General features: G+C 38.3%; 1 protein-coding gene across 1 annotated transcript in view; it reads left to right on the top strand.

The window, feature by feature from the left end:
- The window catches only part of EPS15 (epidermal growth factor receptor pathway substrate 15), a 159,388-nt gene that overhangs the window by 124,980 nt on the left and 15,943 nt on the right, over positions 1–18,465 (top strand). The gene's annotated exons all lie outside the window — the stretch shown is intronic.

Here is an 18,465-nt window from a genome sequence, read left to right on the forward strand (position 1 = left end):
TTTTACATTTGGTAGTGTATATATGTCAGTTCTACTTCTCTCACTTTGTCCCAGCTTACCCTTGCCCCTCCCCGTATCCTGAAGTCCATTCTCTACGTCTGTATCTTTACTCCTGTCCTCCCCCTAGGTTTTTCAGGACCTTTTTTTTCCCCTAGATTCCATATATATGTGTTAGCATACGATATTTGTCTTTCTCTTTCTGACTTACTTCACTCTGTATGACAGACTCTAGGTCCCTCCACCTCACTACAAATAACTCAATTTCATTGCTTTCCATGGCTGAATAATATTCCATTGTATATATGTGCCACACCTTCTTTATCCATTCATCTATTGATGGACACTTAGGTTGCTTCCATGTCCTGGCTATTGTAAGCAGAGCTGCAGTGAACATTGTGGTACCTGACTCTTTTTGAATTATGGTTGTCTCAGGGTATATGCCCAGTAGTGGGATTGCTGGGTTGTATGGTGGTTCTATTTTTAGTTTTTTAAGGAACCTCCGTACTGTTCTCCATAGTGGCTGTATCAATTTACATTCCCACCAACAGTGCAAGACGGTGCCCTTTTCTCCACACCCTCTCCAGCATTTATTGTTTGTAGATTTTTTGATGATGGCCATTCTGACTGGTGTGAGGTGATACCTCATTGCAATTTTGATTTGCATTTCTCTAATGATTACTGATGTTAAGCATCCTTTCATGTGTTTGCTGGCGACCTGTATATCTTCTTTGGAGAAATGTCTATTTAGGTCTTCTGCCCATTTTTGGATTGAGTTGGTTGTTCTTCTGATATTGAGCTGCATGAGCTCCTTGTATATTTTAAAGATTAATCCTTTGTCCACTCGTTTGCAAACATTTTCTCCCATTCTGAAGGTTGTTTTTTCATCTTGTTTATGGTTTCCTTTGCTGTGCAAAAGCTTTTAAGTTTCATTAGGTCCCATTTGTTTATATTTGTTTTTATTTCCATTGCTGTAGGAGGTGGGTCAAAAAAGATCTTGCTGTGATTTATGTCACAGAGTGTTCTATGTTTTCCTCTAAGAGTTTTATAGTGTCTGGCCCTACATTTAGGTTGTTGATGTATTTTGAGTTTATTTTTGTGTATGGTGTTAGGGAGTGTTCTAATTTCATTCTTTTACATGTAGCTGTCCAGTTTTCCCAGCACCACTTATCAAAGAGGCTGTCTTTTCTCCATTGTATATTCTTGCCTCCTTTATCAAAAATAAGGTGACCATATGTGCATAGGTTTATCTCTGGGCTTTCTATCCTGTTCCATTGATCTATCTTTCTGTTTTTGTGCCAGTACCATACTGTCTTGATTACTGTAGCTTTATAGTATAGTCTGAAGTCCAGGAGTCTGATTCCTCCATCTCCATTTTTCTTTCTCAAGATTGCTTTTGCTATTTGGGATCTTTTGTGTTTCCATACAAATTGTGAAATTTTTTGTTCTAGTTCTGTGAAAAATGCCATCAGTAGTTTGATAGGGATTGCACCGCATCTGTAGATTGTTTTGGACAGTACAGTTATTTTCACAATGTTGATTTTTCCAATCCAAGGACATGGTATTCTCTCTCCATCTGTTTGTATCATCTTTAATTTCTTCTTTTTTTTTTTAACATCTTTATTGGGGTATAATTGCTTTACAATGGTGTGTTAGTTTCTGCTGTATAACAAAGTGAATCAGTTATACATATACATATGTTCCCATATCTCTTCCCTCTTGCGTCTCCCTCCCTCCCACCCTCCCTATCCCACCCCTCCAGGCGGTCACAAAGCACCGAGCCAATATCCCTGTGCCATGCGGCTGTTTCCCACTAGCTATCTACCTTACGTTTGTTAGTGTATATATGTCCATGCCTCTCTCTCGCCCTGTCACAGCTCACCCTTCCCCCTCCCCATATCCTCAAGTCCGTTCTCCAGTAGGTCTGTGTCTTTATTCCTGTCTTACCCCTACGTTCTTCATGACGTTTCTTTTTCTTAAATTCCATATATATGTGTTAGCATACGGTATTTGTCTTTTTCTTCCTGACTTACTTCACTCTGTATGACAGACTCTAGGTCTACCCACCACACTACAAATAACTCAATTTCGTTTCTTTTTATGGCTGAGTAATATTCCATTGTATATATGTGCCACATCTTCTTTATCCATTCATCCGATGATGGGCACTTAGGTTGTTTCCATCTCCAGGCTATTGTAAATAGAGCTGCAGTGAACATTTTGGTACATGACTCTTTATGAATTTTGGTTTTCTCAGGGTATATGCCCAGTAGTGGGATTGCTGGATCATATGGTAGTTCTATTTGTAGTTTTTTAAGGAACCTCCACACTGTTCTCCATAGTGGCTGAACCAATTCACATTCCCACCAGCAGTGCAAGAGTGTTCCCTTTCCTCCACACCCTCTCCACCATTTATTGTTTCTAGATATTTTGATGATAGCCATTCTGACTGGTGTGAGATGATATCTCATTGTAGTTTTGATTTGCATTTCTCTAATGATTAATGATGTTGAGCATTCTTTCATGTGTTTGTTGGCAGTCTGTATATCTTCTTTGGAGAAATGTCTATTTAGGTCTTCTGCCCATTTTTGGATTGGGTTGTTTGTTTTTTTGTTATTGAGCTGCATGAGCTGCTTGTAAATTTTGGAGATTAATCCTTTGTCAGTTGCTTCATTAGCAAATATTTTCTCCCATTCTGAGGGTTGTCTTTTGGTCTTGTTTATGGTTTCCTTTGCTGTGCAAAAGCTTTGAAGTTTCATTAGGTCCCATTTGTTTATTTTTATTTCCATTTCTCTAGGAGGTGGGTCAAAAAGGATCTTGCTGTGATTTATGTCATAGAGTGTTCTGCCTACGTTTTGCTCTAAGAGTTTGATAGTGTCTGGCCTTACATTTAGGTCTTTAATCCATTTTGAGCTTATTTTTGTGTATGGTGTTAGGGAGTGATCTAATCTCATACTTTTACATGTACCTATCCAGTTTTCCCAGCACCACTTATTGAAGAGGCTGTCCTTTCTGCACTGTACATTCCTGCCACCTTTATCAAAGATAAGGTGTCCATATGTGCGTGGGTTTATCTCTGGGCTTTCTATCCTGTTCCATTGATCTATCTTTCTGTTTTTGTGCCAGTACCATACTGTCTTGATTACTGTAGCTTTGTAGTATAGTCTGAAGTTAGGGAGCCTGATTCCTCCAGCTCCGTTTTTCATTCTTAAGATTGCTTTGGCTCTTCGGGGTCTTTTGTGTTTCCATACAAATTGTGAAATTTTTTGTTCTAGTTCTGTGAAAAATGCCAGTGGTAGTTTGATAGGGATTGCATTGAATCTATAGATTGCTTTGGGTAGTAGAGTCATTTTCACAATGTTGATTCTTCCAATCCACGAACATGGTATATCTCTCCATCTATTTGTATCATCTTTAATTTCTTTCATCAGTGTCTTATAATTTTCTGCATACAGGTCTTTTGTCTCCTTAGGTAGGTTTATTCCTAGATTTTTTATTCTTTTTGTTGCAGTGGTAAATGGGAGTGTTTTCTTGATTTCACTTTCAGATTTTTCATCATTAGTGTATAGGAATGCAAGAGATTTCTGTGCATTAATTTTGTATCCTGCTACTTTACCACATTCAGTGATTAGCTCTAGTAGTTTTCTCGTAACTTCTTTAGGATTCTGTATGTATAGTATCATGTCATCTGCAAACAGTGACAGCCTTACACCTTCATTTCTGATTTGGATTCCTTTTATTTCTTTTCCTTCTTTGATTGCCGTGGCTAAAACTCCCAAAACTATGTTGAATAATAGTGATGAGAGTGGACAACCTTGTCTTGTTCCTGATCTTAGAGGAAATGCTTTCAGTTTTTCACCATTGAGAAAGGTGTTGTCTGTGGGTTTGTCATATATGGCCTTTATGATGTTGAGGTAAGTTCCCTCTATGCCTACTTTCTGGAGGGTTTTTATCATAAATGGGTGTTGATTTTTGTCAAAAGCTTTTTCTGCATGTATTGAGATGATCATATGGTATTTCTCTTTCAGTTTGCTAATATGGTTTATCACATTGATTGATTTGCATATACTGAAGAATCCTTGCATTCCTGTGATAAACCCCACTTGATCATGGTGTATGATCCTTTTAATGTGTTTTTGGATTCTGTTTGCTAGTATTTTGTTGAGAATTTTTGAATCTATGTTCATCAGTGACATTGGCCTGTAATTTTCCTTCTTTGTGACATCTTTGTCTGGTTTTGGTATCACAGTTATGGTAGCCTCGTAGGATGAGTTTGGGAGTGTTCCTCTTCCATATTTTGGAAGAGTTTGAGAAGGATAGGTGTTACCTCTTCTCTAAATGTTTGATAGAATTAGCCTGTGAAGCCATCTGGTCCTGGGCTTTTGTTTGTTGGAAGGTTTTTAATCACAGTCTCAATTTCAGTGCTTGTGATTGGTCTGTTTATATTTTCTATTTCTTCCTGGTTCAGTCTCGGAAGGTTGTGCTTTTCTAAGAATTTGTCCATTTCTTCCACATTGTCCAATTTATTGGCATATGGTTGCTTGTAGTAATCTCTCATGATCCTTTGTATTTCTGCAGTGTCAGTTGTTACTTCTCCTTTTTCATTTCCAACTCTGTTGATTTGAGTCCTGTCCCTTTTTTTCTTGATGAGTCTGGCTAATGGTTTATCAATTTTGTTTATCTTCTCAAAGAATCTGCTTTTAGTTTTATTGATCATTACTATTGTTTCCTTCATTTCTCTTTCATTTATTTCTGATCTGATCTTTATGATTTCTTTCCTTCTGTTAACATTGGGGGTTTTGTGTTCTTCTTTCGCGAATTGCTTTAGGTGTAAGCTTAGGTTGTTTATTTGAGATGTTTCTTTTTTCTTGAGGTAGGATTGTACTGCTATAAACCTCCCTCGTAGAAATGCTTTTGCTGCATCCCTAAGTTTTGGGTCGTCGTGTTTTCATTGTCATTTGTTTGTCGGTACTTTTTGATTTCCTCTTTGATTTCTTCAGTGATCTTTTGGTTATGTAGTAGTGTATTGTTTAGCCTCCATGTGTTTGTATTTTTTACAGATTTTTTTCCTGTAATTGATATCTACTCTCATAGCGTTGTGGTCAGAAAAGATATTTGATACGACTTCAGTTTTCTTACATTTACCAAGGCTTGATTTGTGACCCACGATATGATCTATCCAGGAGAATGTTCCATGAGCACTTGAGAAGAAAGCGTATTCTGTTGTTTTTGGATGGAATGTCCTATAAATATCAATTAAGTCCATCTTGTTTAATGTATCACTTAAAGCTTATGTTTCCTTATTTATTTTCATTTTTGATGATCTGTCCGTTGGTGAAAGTGGGGTGTTAAAAGTCCCCTACTATGATTGTGTTACTGTCGATTTCCCCTTTTATGGCTGTTAGCATTTGCCTTATGTATTGTGGTGCTCTATGTTGGGTGCATAAATATTTACAATTGTTATATCTTCTTCTTGGATTGATCACTTGGTCGTTATGTAGTGTCCTTCTTTGTCTGTTTTACTGGTCTTTATTTAAAGTCTATTTTGTCTGATATGAGAATTGCTACTCCAGCTTTCTTGTGATTTCCATTTGCATGGGATATCTTTTTCCATCCCCTCACTTTCAGTCTGTATGTGTCCCTTGGTCTGAAGTCAGTCTCTTGTAGACAGCATATATATGGATCTTGTTTTTGTATCCATTGAGCCAGTCTGTTTCTTTTGGTTGGAGCATTTAATCCATTTATATTTAAGGTAGTTATGGATATGTATGTTCCTATTCCCATTTTCTTAATTGGTTTGGGTTTGTTATTGTACGTCTTTTCCTTCTCTTTTGTTTCCTGTCTAGAGAAGTTCCTTTAGCATTTGTTGTAAAGCTGGTTTGGTGGTTCTGAATTCTCTTAGCTTTTGCTTGTCTGTAAAGGTTTTAATTGCTCAGTTGAATCTGAATGAGATCGTTGCTGGGTAGAGTAATCTTGGTGGTAGGTTTTTCCCTTTCATCACTTTAAATATGTCCTGCCACTCCCTTCTGGCTTGCAGAGTTTCTGCTGGAAGATCAGCTTTTAACCTGATGGGGATTCCCTTGTGTGTTATTTGTTGTTTTTCCCTTGCTGCTTTTAATATTTTTTCTTTGTATTTAATTTCTGATAGTTTGATTAGTATGTGCCTTGGCATGTTTCTCCTGCATTTAATCCTGTGTGGGACTCTCTGCGCTTCCTGGACTTGATTGACTATTGCCTTTCCCATATTAGGGAAGTTTTCAACTATAATGTCTTCCAATATTTTCTCAGTCCCTTTCTTTTCCTCTTCTTCTGGGACCCCTATAATTCGAACATTGGTGCAATTAATGTTGTCCCAGAAGTCTCTGAGACTGTCCTCAATTCTTTTCATTCTTTTTTCTTTATTCTGCTCTGTGGTAGTTATTCCAGTATTTTATCTTCCAGGTCACTTATCCCATCTTCTGCCTCAGTTATTCTGCTATTGGTTCCTTCTAGAGAATTTTTAATTTCATTTATTGTGTGGTTCATCATTGTTTGTTTGCCCTTTAGTTCTTCTAGGTCCTTGTTAAATGTTTCTTGTATTTTCTCCATTCTGTGTCCAACATTTTGGATCATCTTTACTATCATTACTCTGAATTCTTTTTCAGGTAGACTGCCTATTTGCTCTTCATTTGTTTGGTTTGGTGGGTTTTTACCTTCCTCCTTCATCTGCTGTGTATTTCTCTGTCTTCTCATTTTGCTTAACTTACTGTGTTTGGGGTCTCCTTTTCACAGGCTGCACGTTTGTAGATCCCATTGTTTTTGGTGTCTGTCCCCAGTGGCTAAAGTTGGTTCAGTGGGTTATGTAGGCTTCCTGGTGGAGGGGACTGGTGCCTATGTTCTGGTGGATGAGGCTGGATCTTGTCTTTCTGGTGGGCAGGTCCACGTCTGGTGGTGTGTTTTGGGGTGTCTGTGGCCTTATTATTTTAGGCAGCCTCTCTGCTAGTCGGTTGGGTTGTGTTCCTGTCTTGCTAGTTGTTTGGCATGTGGTGTCCAGCACTGTAGCTTGCTGGTTGTTGAGTGGAGCTGGGTCTTACGGTTGAGATGGAGATCTCTGGGAGAGCTTTCGCTGTTTTATATTACGTGGAGCCAGGAGGTGTCTGGTGGACCAATGTCCTGAACTCGGCTCTCCCACCTCAGAGGTACAGGTCTGACGCCTGGCTGGAGCACCAAGATCCTGTTAGCCACATGGCTCAGAAGAAAAGGGAGGAAAAAAAGAACGAAAGAAAGAAAAATAAAATAAAGTTATTAAAATAAATTATTAGTAATAAAAAAATTAAAAAGTAATTTAAAAATGAAGGAAGAGAGCCACCAAACCAAAAAACAAATCCACCAATGATAACCAGTGCTAAAAACTATACTAAACAAACAAACAAACAAACAAACAGAAATCAGACAGAACCCTAGGACAAATGGTAATAGCAAATCTATACAAACAAAATCACACAAAGAAGCATACACATACACACTCACAGAAAGAGAAAAAGGAAAAAAATATATATATTTATATATATAAAAAGAAATAAAGGAAGAGAGCAACCAAACAAATCTACCAATGATAATAAACTCTAAATACTAAACTAAGATAAATATAAAACCAAAAACAAATTAGATGCAGAAAGCAAACCTCAAGTCTACAGTTGCTCCCAAAGTCCACCATCTCAATTTTGGGATGATTCGTTGTCTGTTCAGGTATTCCAGAGATGCAGGGTACATCAAGGTGATTGTGGAGATTTAATCTGCTGCTCCTGAGGCTGCTGGGAACGATTTCCCTTTCTCTTCTTTGTTCTCACAGCTCCTGGGGTTCAGCTTTGGATTTGGCCCTGCCTCTGCGTGTAGGTCACCTGAGGGCGTCTATTCTTTGCTCAGACAGGACGGGGTTAAAGTAGCAGCTAATTAGGGGGCTCAGGCTCACTCAGGCCGGAGGTGGGGCGGGGAGGGAGGGGTACGGAATGCAGGGTGAGCCTGCAGCGGCAGAGGTGGGAGTGACATTGCAACAGCCTGAGGCATGCTGTGTGTTCTCCCGGGGAAGTTGTCCCTGGATCATGGGACCCTGCAATGGTGGGTTGCACAGGCTCCTGGGAGGGGAGGTGTGGATAGTGACCTGTGCTTGCACACAGGCTTCTTGGTGGCGGCAGCAGCAGCCTTAGCATCTCATGCCTGTCTCTTGGGTCCGTGCTGATAGACGCGGCTAGCGCCCGTCTCTGGAGTTCATTTAGGTGGTGCTCTGCATCCCCTCTCCTCCCACACCCCACAACAATGGTCTCTTGCCTCTTAGGCAGATCCAGACTTTTTCCTGGACTCCCTCCTGGCTAGCTGTTGCCCACTAGCCGCCTTCAGGTGTGTACACGCAGCCAACCCCAGTCCTCTCCCTGGGATCTGACCCCTGAAGCCCGAGCCTCAGCTCCCAGCCCCGACCTGTCCTGGTGGGTGAGCAGACCAGCCTCTCAGGCTGGTGAGTGCTGGTTGGCACCGATCCTCTGTGCGGGAATTTCTCTGCTTTGCCCTCTGCACCCCTGTTGCTGCGCTCTCCTCCGTGGCTCTGAAGCTTCACCCCCAACCACCCCCCATCTCTGCCATTGAAGGGGCTTCCTAGTGTGTGGAAACTTTTCCTCCTTCACAGCTCCTTCACAGAGGTGCAGGTCCCATCCCTATTCTTTTGTCTGTGTTTTTTCTTCTTTCTTTTGCCCTACCCAGGTATGTGGGGAGTTTCTTGCCTTTTGGGAAGTCTGAAGTCTTCTGCCAGCGTTCAGTGGGTGTTCTGTAGGAGTCGTTCCACATTTAGATGTATTTCTGATGTATTCGTGGGGAGGAAGGTGATCTCCACGTCTTACTCCTCCGCCATCTTGAAGGTCTCCTATCCATTTATCCTTTTAGTAACCTTTTAAATAATATTCCCGTTTTAAAAATCAGGAAACTGAAGACCAGAACATTAAGTAACTTGATCAAGATTTACAGTTTACTAGATTTGAACCAGGTAAAGCCAAGGTTCAAACCTAAATATGAAAGAGTCTAAAAGCTTTTTCAACTAAGTAACTGTTTCTTTCTCACTGTTCATTTGGAAATAGACCAGACCAGCTGTTGGGTAGGAGAGCAGGGAATTAGGGGGAAATAGACTCAAACATGTAAATACTTCAAAAATAATGACTTATTTTTCCAGATGAAAATAGAGTGAGTTATTCAGTACAGAAATTTGCTGATTGTGACAAATTGAGGATTATGAGTATAAAGAAAGATAAGTAGAAATGCCTTCACAGTTTGGATTTCTTGTGCAAATTGTAACAAGATGAGATTTAACAGTGTGAATTATTTGTTTTCAGCTTGAAAATTAACTTCCAACAGGAGCAGCTAGAAGAAGGAATGTAAAAAAGCAGATATGTAGAAAATAAGATTTAATGTAGTGCTGGGTTTTGATTTCAACCAAAATTTAGAGTGACAGCAAATAAGATTTCTAAAAGGCTTATTGCAATAAAAGTTATTAAATTATATCTTTTTAAAATACATGTGCTCTTTTAGATTCTCATTATTGAAATGCTGAATTAATATATTGCTAGAGATGTTATATGATTAGAAAGTGTAACCGAAGAGAATAAAATGAGAGGTTAATACATTTTAATTAACTCTTGATTGCCCACAGGAAGGAATGGTAAGTGCCATGAGAATTCATTAAAGCTGCAAAAATTTAAAGGAAAGGGAGATTGCCTCCATTTAGGGCAAATCATGAATGTTTTCAGAGCAGAAGGTGGCCTTTGTGGTTTACCTTGAAAGAATGGGCTACATAAGTAGATATGGAGAGTAGTAAAGAAAGCGAAGAGAGTAACATGAGCAAGGAATGGAGGTAGGACATATAGGACATGTTCAAAGAAAAACAGACATTTTGATAAAGCTTATTTATAGATAGAGGAATAGGTTAAGGCTGAAATGGTCGATTGCCATGGTCTCATCTTTCAGTTCCAGTTCCTAGCTCATTTGCTGTAAAGTGGTAGAGTAAAGGACTATAATAGCCTGGAAGGGGGCTAAGGTTTGTTATTGTTTATCATCATAGTAATAGATACCATTTATTGAGCACTTACTTAGTTTTGGCACTCCATGTGCTAACCATTTTCCTGTATTTGGTCTCATTTAATTCTCACAGCAACTACCTGAGAAAACTGGTATTATGTTTATTGTACAGACAAGGAAAATCAAGAAACGGAGAGATGAAGCCAGTTCACAAGGTTAAAGAAGTAGTAACAGATTGACTCACATTCAGATGTTGTCTCTGGTTTTCCACCAGCCTCTTTGGTCATTCCTTCTGTCTCCTTTGCTGATTCTTCCTCTTTTCCCCAACTTCTTTATGTTGTGTTGCTCCAGGTGTCAGGCTGTGGACTTCTTTTCTTCTCTGTCTCTACTTCTTGGGGATCTCATCTAGTGTTATGGTTTTATATACTCTCTATATGCTGATTTTTAACTCCAGCCACATTTTTCCCCTGAACTCTAGACTCATATATCCAACTACTATCCATATCTCCACTCACATAGCTCATAGATATATCTAACACAACATGTCTAACACCAGACACCTAATCTTCCTCCCCAAACCTGCTTCTCTTGAACCTTTCCCCATCTTAATTAATGGTAATTTCATCTTTAACACTGCTAAGACCTAAAGCCTTAGAATCATCCTTGGTTCTTTTTTTCCTCTTACTCTGTCTCTAATGTATCAGGAAGTCTTCTTGACTTCCTGTCAGGTTCTACCTTCAAATTATGTACAATAAAAACTTTACAATGGCCTAAACCTTTCTAATAATATCTCATCATTATTCCCTTTACTCGCTCTGCTCCAGCCACAGTGACCTTACTATTGCTCAAAAAACAGGCTCATGAACCTTAGGCCCTTTGCTCTTAGCTGTTCCCCATTCCTAGGATGATTTTTCTTCATATAGCCACATGATGATCTCCATGACCCCTAACAAATCTTTGCCAAAATGTCACCTTCTCATCTAGCCCAGCACTCCCACCATATTGTTCCCTACTCTTTCTTATTTTATTTTGGCTTATTACTTTCCAGTGTACTATATAAATTACTTTGTTTTTCTCTTATCTGTCTCCTCCCACTAGATCTTGAGGTCCACAGGAACTGAACTTTTTATTCACTGATGTATCCCAAGAACTTTAAACCATACCTGGGTACATAGTATTACTTAATGAATGGGTGAATCAATTACTGTCCTCACAGAGCGTGTAAAAGGAGCTCAGTGGATGAGAATCTTTGTAGGGGGAGGGACACGTTGTTTATTTTTTCTGATAAGTGGGTTTTTTTTTTTTTAACATTGTGGTAAAATATACATGACATAAAATTTACCATTTTAAACATTTTTAAGTATACAGTTAGTGGTATTAAGTACCTTCACATTGTTGTGCAACCATTACATTCATCTATCTCCAGAACTTTTTTCATCTTGTAAAACTGAAACTCTGTACCAGTTAAACAAGAACTCCCCATTTCCCCTTCCCACCAGGCCCTGGCAACCACCATTTGCTTACTGTGTTTATGAATTTGACTACTCTAGGTACCTCACATAAATGGAATCATATAGTATTTGTCTTTTTGTGTATTGGGCTTATTTCACTTGGCATAATTTCCTCAAGGTTCGTCCATGTTGTAACATGTACCAGAATTTCCTTCGTTTTTAAGACTGAATAATATTCTGTTGTATGAATATACCACGTTTTGTTTGTCTATTCATCCATCAATAGACACTTGGGTTGCTTCCACATTTTGACTATTGTGAATAATGCTCCTATTCATATGAGTGTACAAATACCTATTCACGTTCCTGGTTTTAGTTCTTTGGGGTATATACCAAGAATTGCTAGATCATATGGTAATTCTATTTTTGATTTTTTGAGAAGCCACTGTACTGTTTTCCATGCCTTACTATTTTACATTCCCATCAGTGGTGCACAAGGGTTCCAAGTTCTTTACATCCTTGCCAACACTGACTACTTTCTGGTTTTTTGATAATAGCTGTTTTAATGGGTGTGAAGTGGCAGCTTATTAATTTGATTTGCATTTCCCTAATGATTAGTGATTTTGATCTTTTTGTGTGCATATTGGCCACTTGTATATCTTTGAAGAAATGTCTGTTCAGGTACTTGGCACATTTTTAAAAATCAGTTGTTTGTTTTTTTGTTGTTGCATTGTAGGAGTTCTTCATATACTCTGGGTATTAACCCCTTAGGAGACATATGATTTGCAAATATTTTCTCCCATATCATAGGTTGCCTTTTCATTCTGTTGATACTGTCTGTTGGTGCACAAAACTTTTTAATTATGATGTAGTCCAGTTTATCTACTTTTTCTTTTGTTGCCTATGCTTTTAGTGTCCTATCCAAGAAAGTATTGCTAAATCCAACGTTGTGAAACTTTCACTTAAGTTTTCTTCTAAGAGTTTTTAGTTTTAGATCTTACATTTAGGTCTTTGATCCATTTTGAGTTATTTTTACTTCATTCTTTTTCATGTGGATATCCAGTGTTCCCAACACCACTTGTCCTTTCCCCACTGAGTGGTCTTGACATATTTGTAGAAAATCATTTGACTATACATACAGGGGTTTATTTCTGGGCTCTCTGTTCTGTTCCATTGACCTAAATGTCTTAAGGCTAGTACTGTTTTGATTATGATAGCTTTGTAATAAGTTTTGAAATCAGAAAGTTTGAGACCTGTAACTTTGTTATTCTTCTTCAAGAATGTTTTTGCTATTCAGGGTTCCCTGAAATTCCATATGAATTTGAGGATGAATTTTCTATTTCTGCAAACAAATGTCATAGGGATTTTCACAGTGATTACATTGAATTCTATGGATTGCTTTGGATAGTATTAATGTCTTAACAATACGAAGTCTTCCAATCCATGAATGTGGGCCGTTTTTCCATTTATCTGTATCTACATTCTTTCAGAATGTTTTTTTTTTTTTGGCGGTATGCGGGCCTCACACTGTTGTGGCCCCTCCCATTGCAGAGCACAGGCTCCGGACGCGCAGGCTCAGCGGCCATGGCTCACGGGCCCAGCCGCTCCCCGGCATGTGGGATCTTCCCGGACCGGGGCACGAACCCGTGTCCCCTGCATTGGCAGCCGGACTTTCAACCACTGCGCCACCAGGGAAGCCCCAGAATGTTTTATAGTTGTCAGTATACAAGTCCTCCTTGGCTAATTCCTAAGTATTTTATTCTTTTTGATGCTATTGTAAATGACATTGTTTTCTTAATTTCCTTTACAGATTGTTCAGATTATCAGTGTATGGAAATGCTATTGATTTTTTGTGCATTGATTTTGTATCCTGCTACCTTGCTCAAGTCATTTATGCTAAACAGGTTTTTTGTTTGTTTGTTTGTTTGTAGAATCTTTAGGGTTTTCTGCATGTAAGATCATGTCGTCTGCAAACAGAGATAATTTTACTTCTTCCTTTCCAGTTTGGATGCCTTTTTTTTCCCCCTTGCCTAATTGCTCTGGCTAGGATTTCTATGTTGAAAAGAAGTGGTGAAGGTGAGCATCCTTGTCTTGTTAAAAATTTTAGAGAAAAAGCTTTCAATCTCTCACCATTGGTATGATGTTCAGTGTTGGCTTTTCATATATGGTCTTTATTATGTTGAAGTAGTTTTCTTCTTTTCCTAGTTTGCTCAATGTTTTATCATGAAAGGATTTTGAATTTTGTCAAATGCTTTTTCTGCATCAATTGAGATGATCCCGTGGCTTTTTTTTTCCCTTCATTCTGTTAATGTGATGTATTACATTAGTTGATTTTCCTATGTTGAACCATCTTTACATACAGAATGAGAGCCTGTATCTTCCTTACCAGTGATCTAACTGACATCGTGATTTGAATGAGGATCTTAGAACTAAAACTCTTTAGAATTGAATGGGCTTCGTGTTAGTGGTGTCTGGGGCTGAGTTATACAGACTTTCCACAGACTCAGAAATATCAGAGGTCTGAACGTTCTTTCTCTTTCTTTTTTTGTTTTCAAAGCTATATACAAGGTCATCCAAACTTTGTTTTTGCATTTTTCTCATTTAATCTTTAAAATGGTTATATGAGACAGGTGCTATTTTCTTTCTCACTTTAATAATGAGGAAAATGAGACTCTGACCAAGCAGTTTGCCCAAGATCACAATAACTGTAGCAATGCTCAGTTTCTAATCCATGTCTTATTTCAGAGCTCATGCTGTTAATCACTTTGTTACCACACCTCTGCCTTATATCTTCTCATCCAGTTCTGACAATACAAAAATTGACATACGGTGATGCCACAGATTTTTTTCTCTCTCAAACTTACATTACTGCCTTTGTTAGAGCAGAAGGAACCTTAGACATGCTATGGACCAGAGTTTTCACTTTATTTTCCACGAAACCAGCTTCCAGAGAGGTCTTCAGGGAATTGGTAGAATCTAGTTTCATTATTTTTTAAGTGTCTTTGAATTTTTAAAAACTGCAAGTTAATTAGGTATATGCATTCATATCTGTTACAAACCAGATTTTAACATATTGGAATGCACTGGTGCTTTAAAGAACTAGCAAGTTAAGTGGTTTTTGTGCAAACCTCTGAATAAACATTTATTTAAACCACCCTGAGATTACGAGACTGTTGTTCAAAAGTATATATTATAGCTACTTTCTTGGATGAATTATGTTTTTCAAATAGAGCAACCAAAACCAAGTACAGAAATAAGTTTGATCCCTGACTTTAAACATTTGTGTTAATCAAAATTGCTTCATTGTTGCTGTGATAAATAAATGTTATAAATTTGAACTTAAAAATGAATTTAAAGGGCTTCCCTGGTGGCGCAGTTGTTACGAATCCACCTGCCAATGCAGGGGACACAGGTTCAAGCCCTGGTCTGGGAAGATCCCACATGCCGCGGAGCATCTAAGCCCGTGCGCCACAACTACTGAGCCTGCACTCTAGAGCCCACGAGCCACAACTACTGAAGTGCAAGTGCCTAGGGCCCATGCTCCGCAACAAGAGAAGACACCGCAATGAGAAGGAAGTTCAAAGTTAGTTACGATATGGAATATGAAACTGTTATCAGTGAACTTTTCATACTCTGTTAAACTCCATTAGTCTTTCTTCCACATTGAATGAACTTTTTATCCATATATGATTTTGTAACATGCATTGATCATTTGGAATTGGTTCACTAAGTTATGCATGTCTTCCAAATGTTGACACATTTCATTATAAATAGTTTCTTAAATCATCTTTATTGATATCACCATCCATCTGATGAGCGTCTTTTAAGTATTGGTATAATGTTAAGCTTACAAGGCAGATAATACTTTCCAAGGTTCCAGTTTTTACTTGAAAGCTTGAATTTTCATCATCCGCAACAAATACTTTCAGTTGTTTTCCTTAAAGTGACAGATTCACTTTATTTAGGAAGAAGTGTTGCCCAATACCTAAATCTGAATAACCATTGTTATCTGTCACTTCTTGCAAGTAAAAATGGTGTTCCATGAAAAAAGCAGCTGGTTCACCTTGTTCCTCAGACCATCATATAAGTGCTTTTCCTCCTCATAACTGATTATACTTTGGTACTCAGCAGAAGTGCTTTGTGTGTATTTCTAATTTTGTCTTCCATAGTTTTTAAAAGAACCTAAGGGTCACAATTTATTTTAAATCAATAGTTTTTATTGATTCATCAAGGACAGATGTTCATAAGTGCAACTGGCCTTTTTTTCCCCCTGCAAGTTTGTGAGGGTGAACAGTACAGTTGCTACCAGCCAGTACAGTTTGGTGCTGCTGCCTTGATTCCCACTAAAGCACCCACCACTTTTTTTTTTTAACCCACCACTGATTTTGCAACACTGTTGCAGATAATACAGTGAGAAAGATAAATAACATCTTCATATTCTGAAAGTAGTTTTGACCTTACAGACCTCCCTTAAGGGGCCTTGGGAGACTTTTGGAGTGCTTGGACCACACTTTGAGAACTGCTGATCTAATATATTCTAAAACATTTTCCTGTTGCCCTATATTGCGCTGGTCTCTGTTCCCTCAGGCCAGTTTGCTCCCAGGAGGTATCTGGGACAGATGTCTCCTTTTATTCAGAACAAGAGCAAGAGAAATAATCTCAGTGTTCTGGAGAAAAAACTGAAGAGCGAGGCTATCTTTTTAGTCCCGTATTTAGGCTGGTGCTTCTGCTCTTCTCTTAATACACACTTCCTGTGGTGGTGTTGTCTGGTTCTGTGCCTTCAACTACATCCTGTTTCCTGATGACTCCTAGATTTTGTCCTCTATGCCTGAACTCTCTCCTGAACTTCCAGTACTTTCAAGTTGCCTGCTGGATATTTCTCCTTAGGTGTCAAGCTCAACAATGCTTAAAGTTAATAATCACCTTTTCCAATTAGTCTCTCCTTCAAAGTATAGTATAAACAATAACAAAGAGCCAGGCTTTACCTCCTTCTACATTCTACTTTATGTACTAATGACACTATTATTGGCCCTCAGCCAATCATCCTAGACTTTTTCTCTGTCATTCCTCATCTCCCATAAATTGCCAAGTCTTGTTCTTTTACCCGCAATTGGACCCTGATTGTCTGTTCCTCATTATACTCAGCTTTGTTTGGGTCCTCATCATGTTTTACCTGGACTATGATATCAAGTCGCCTCCAGTCTCTTTACCTGCTGGTCTTGCATGACTGCCAGAATTGTCTTTGTTAACATTTGATCATATTACTAACCACAAATCTAATCACTAGCCTTGTGCTCCAAATATATGTGTGTGGATATATATATAATTTTTTATTATTTATATTTATATGCTATTTATATTGTAAACATTTATATATCATATATTATTATATATTTTAAAATATATTGTCTGTTTATTATTTATATGTGTGTGTGTATATATATATATATATATATTTGATGGTCTTTTACTTAATGTGTCACAGATATATGTCTGAAAGTAAAGTTGTCCACCTTATGAAATGTAAAACAATACTAAACATCTGGATATCCCATCTCTGCTAATAGCACTACCATCTACTCAGTTGCCCAAGCAGAGACCTGCGAGTCATCCCAGGTTGCATCCCTACTCTCCCATCCCAGAACTTTCGACACATAGCAAAGGCTTACAGATTGACTGCTGAAAAAATGAATAAATCATTTGTCTCAAATCTGCTACATTGTCATAAGATTTTGAATTCAATGGAAACATAAACAGTCTAGAGAGGAGTTGTCATCCATAGGACATGGATGCTTGAGTCCAGCTGCCTGAACTTAGATAACTTTGCTAGTTCCTTAGGTTTTCTAAGTCTCAGTTTCCTAAAGTATTTATTGTGGTTCCTGTTGTAGTAAATGGTAGTAGTTGTTATTGCTGTTACTGCTTTTTAGTTTAATGGTTTCCAAATGCAGACTAGTTACTTGTAATATACTCTTCATTAGTTCCAAATGAAATAGAGACAAGGGAGAGGGAGAGAGAGAGAGAGAGAGAGAGAGAGAGAGTGTGTGTGTGTGTGTGTGTGTGTGTGTGTGTTTGTGTTGCCAGCTCTTTTCCTGGAAAGGATTCTTTTAGTCTACAGTTGTTTTCTCTTCTCTTTAGTTTTTTAAGTTCTTTTTGTTTGACAAGTGAAAGCTGGGCTTTTTTTTTTTTTTTAGTTTTCATGGTTAAGTTGATAAATATGTGTTTTCCCCCAACTTATATATAGGCTCTTAACATATTTATTTAGTTTACTTGTTCATAAACTCAACATCTGAAAACCACGGAGCCTCAGAGAGGTGGCATTACGTACCCAAGGTCACAAACACAGGACATTTACCTTCCTTACTCACACCTCTATACCCCTGTCCTTTTTCACTGGGAAATTTAGTCAGCCAAAAGATTAATCCCACAGAACAGGAGAATTGTAAGCTTTCAAAATAAATTAGAAACGTAAGGGTAAATTTTTGTTACTAAAAATTAATCATCTACACCTACCTTTAAAATATTGTAGTTATGATAGTAATAGAAGGACGTTAAATTTTTTTTTTTTTTTTTTTTTTTTTGCGGTACGCGGGCCTCTCACTGTTGTGGCCTCTCCCGTTGTGGAGCACAGGCTCCAGACGGGCAGGCTCAGCGGCCATGGCTCACGGGCCCAGCCGCTCCGCAGCATGTGGGATCTTCCCGGACTGGGGCACGAGCCCGTGTCCCCTGCATCGGCAGGAGGACTCTCAACCACTGTGCCACCAGGGAAGCCCCCAGGACATTAAATATTTTTAATATTTTGTCTCAATTATTTTAGCATTTCCTCCTGGTGATAGACACATTGCAGACAAATAAAGAAAACTAAAGAAAGCAAATTCAGGTCACTCAGTTTCTACATATATTTTATTTTGACTTGTAAATGTTCTTTTTACGCTTCATTATAAATGAGATTAGTTGTGGTGCCAGAAAATTTTTGCATGGA

The sequence above is a fragment of the Delphinapterus leucas genome, chromosome 1, assembly GCF_059928025.1.
Source record: "Delphinapterus leucas isolate spDelLeu-1000000601 "Yukka" chromosome 1, BTC_Dleu_Yukka2, whole genome shotgun sequence".
Taxonomy (NCBI): domain Eukaryota; kingdom Metazoa; phylum Chordata; class Mammalia; order Artiodactyla; family Monodontidae; genus Delphinapterus; species Delphinapterus leucas.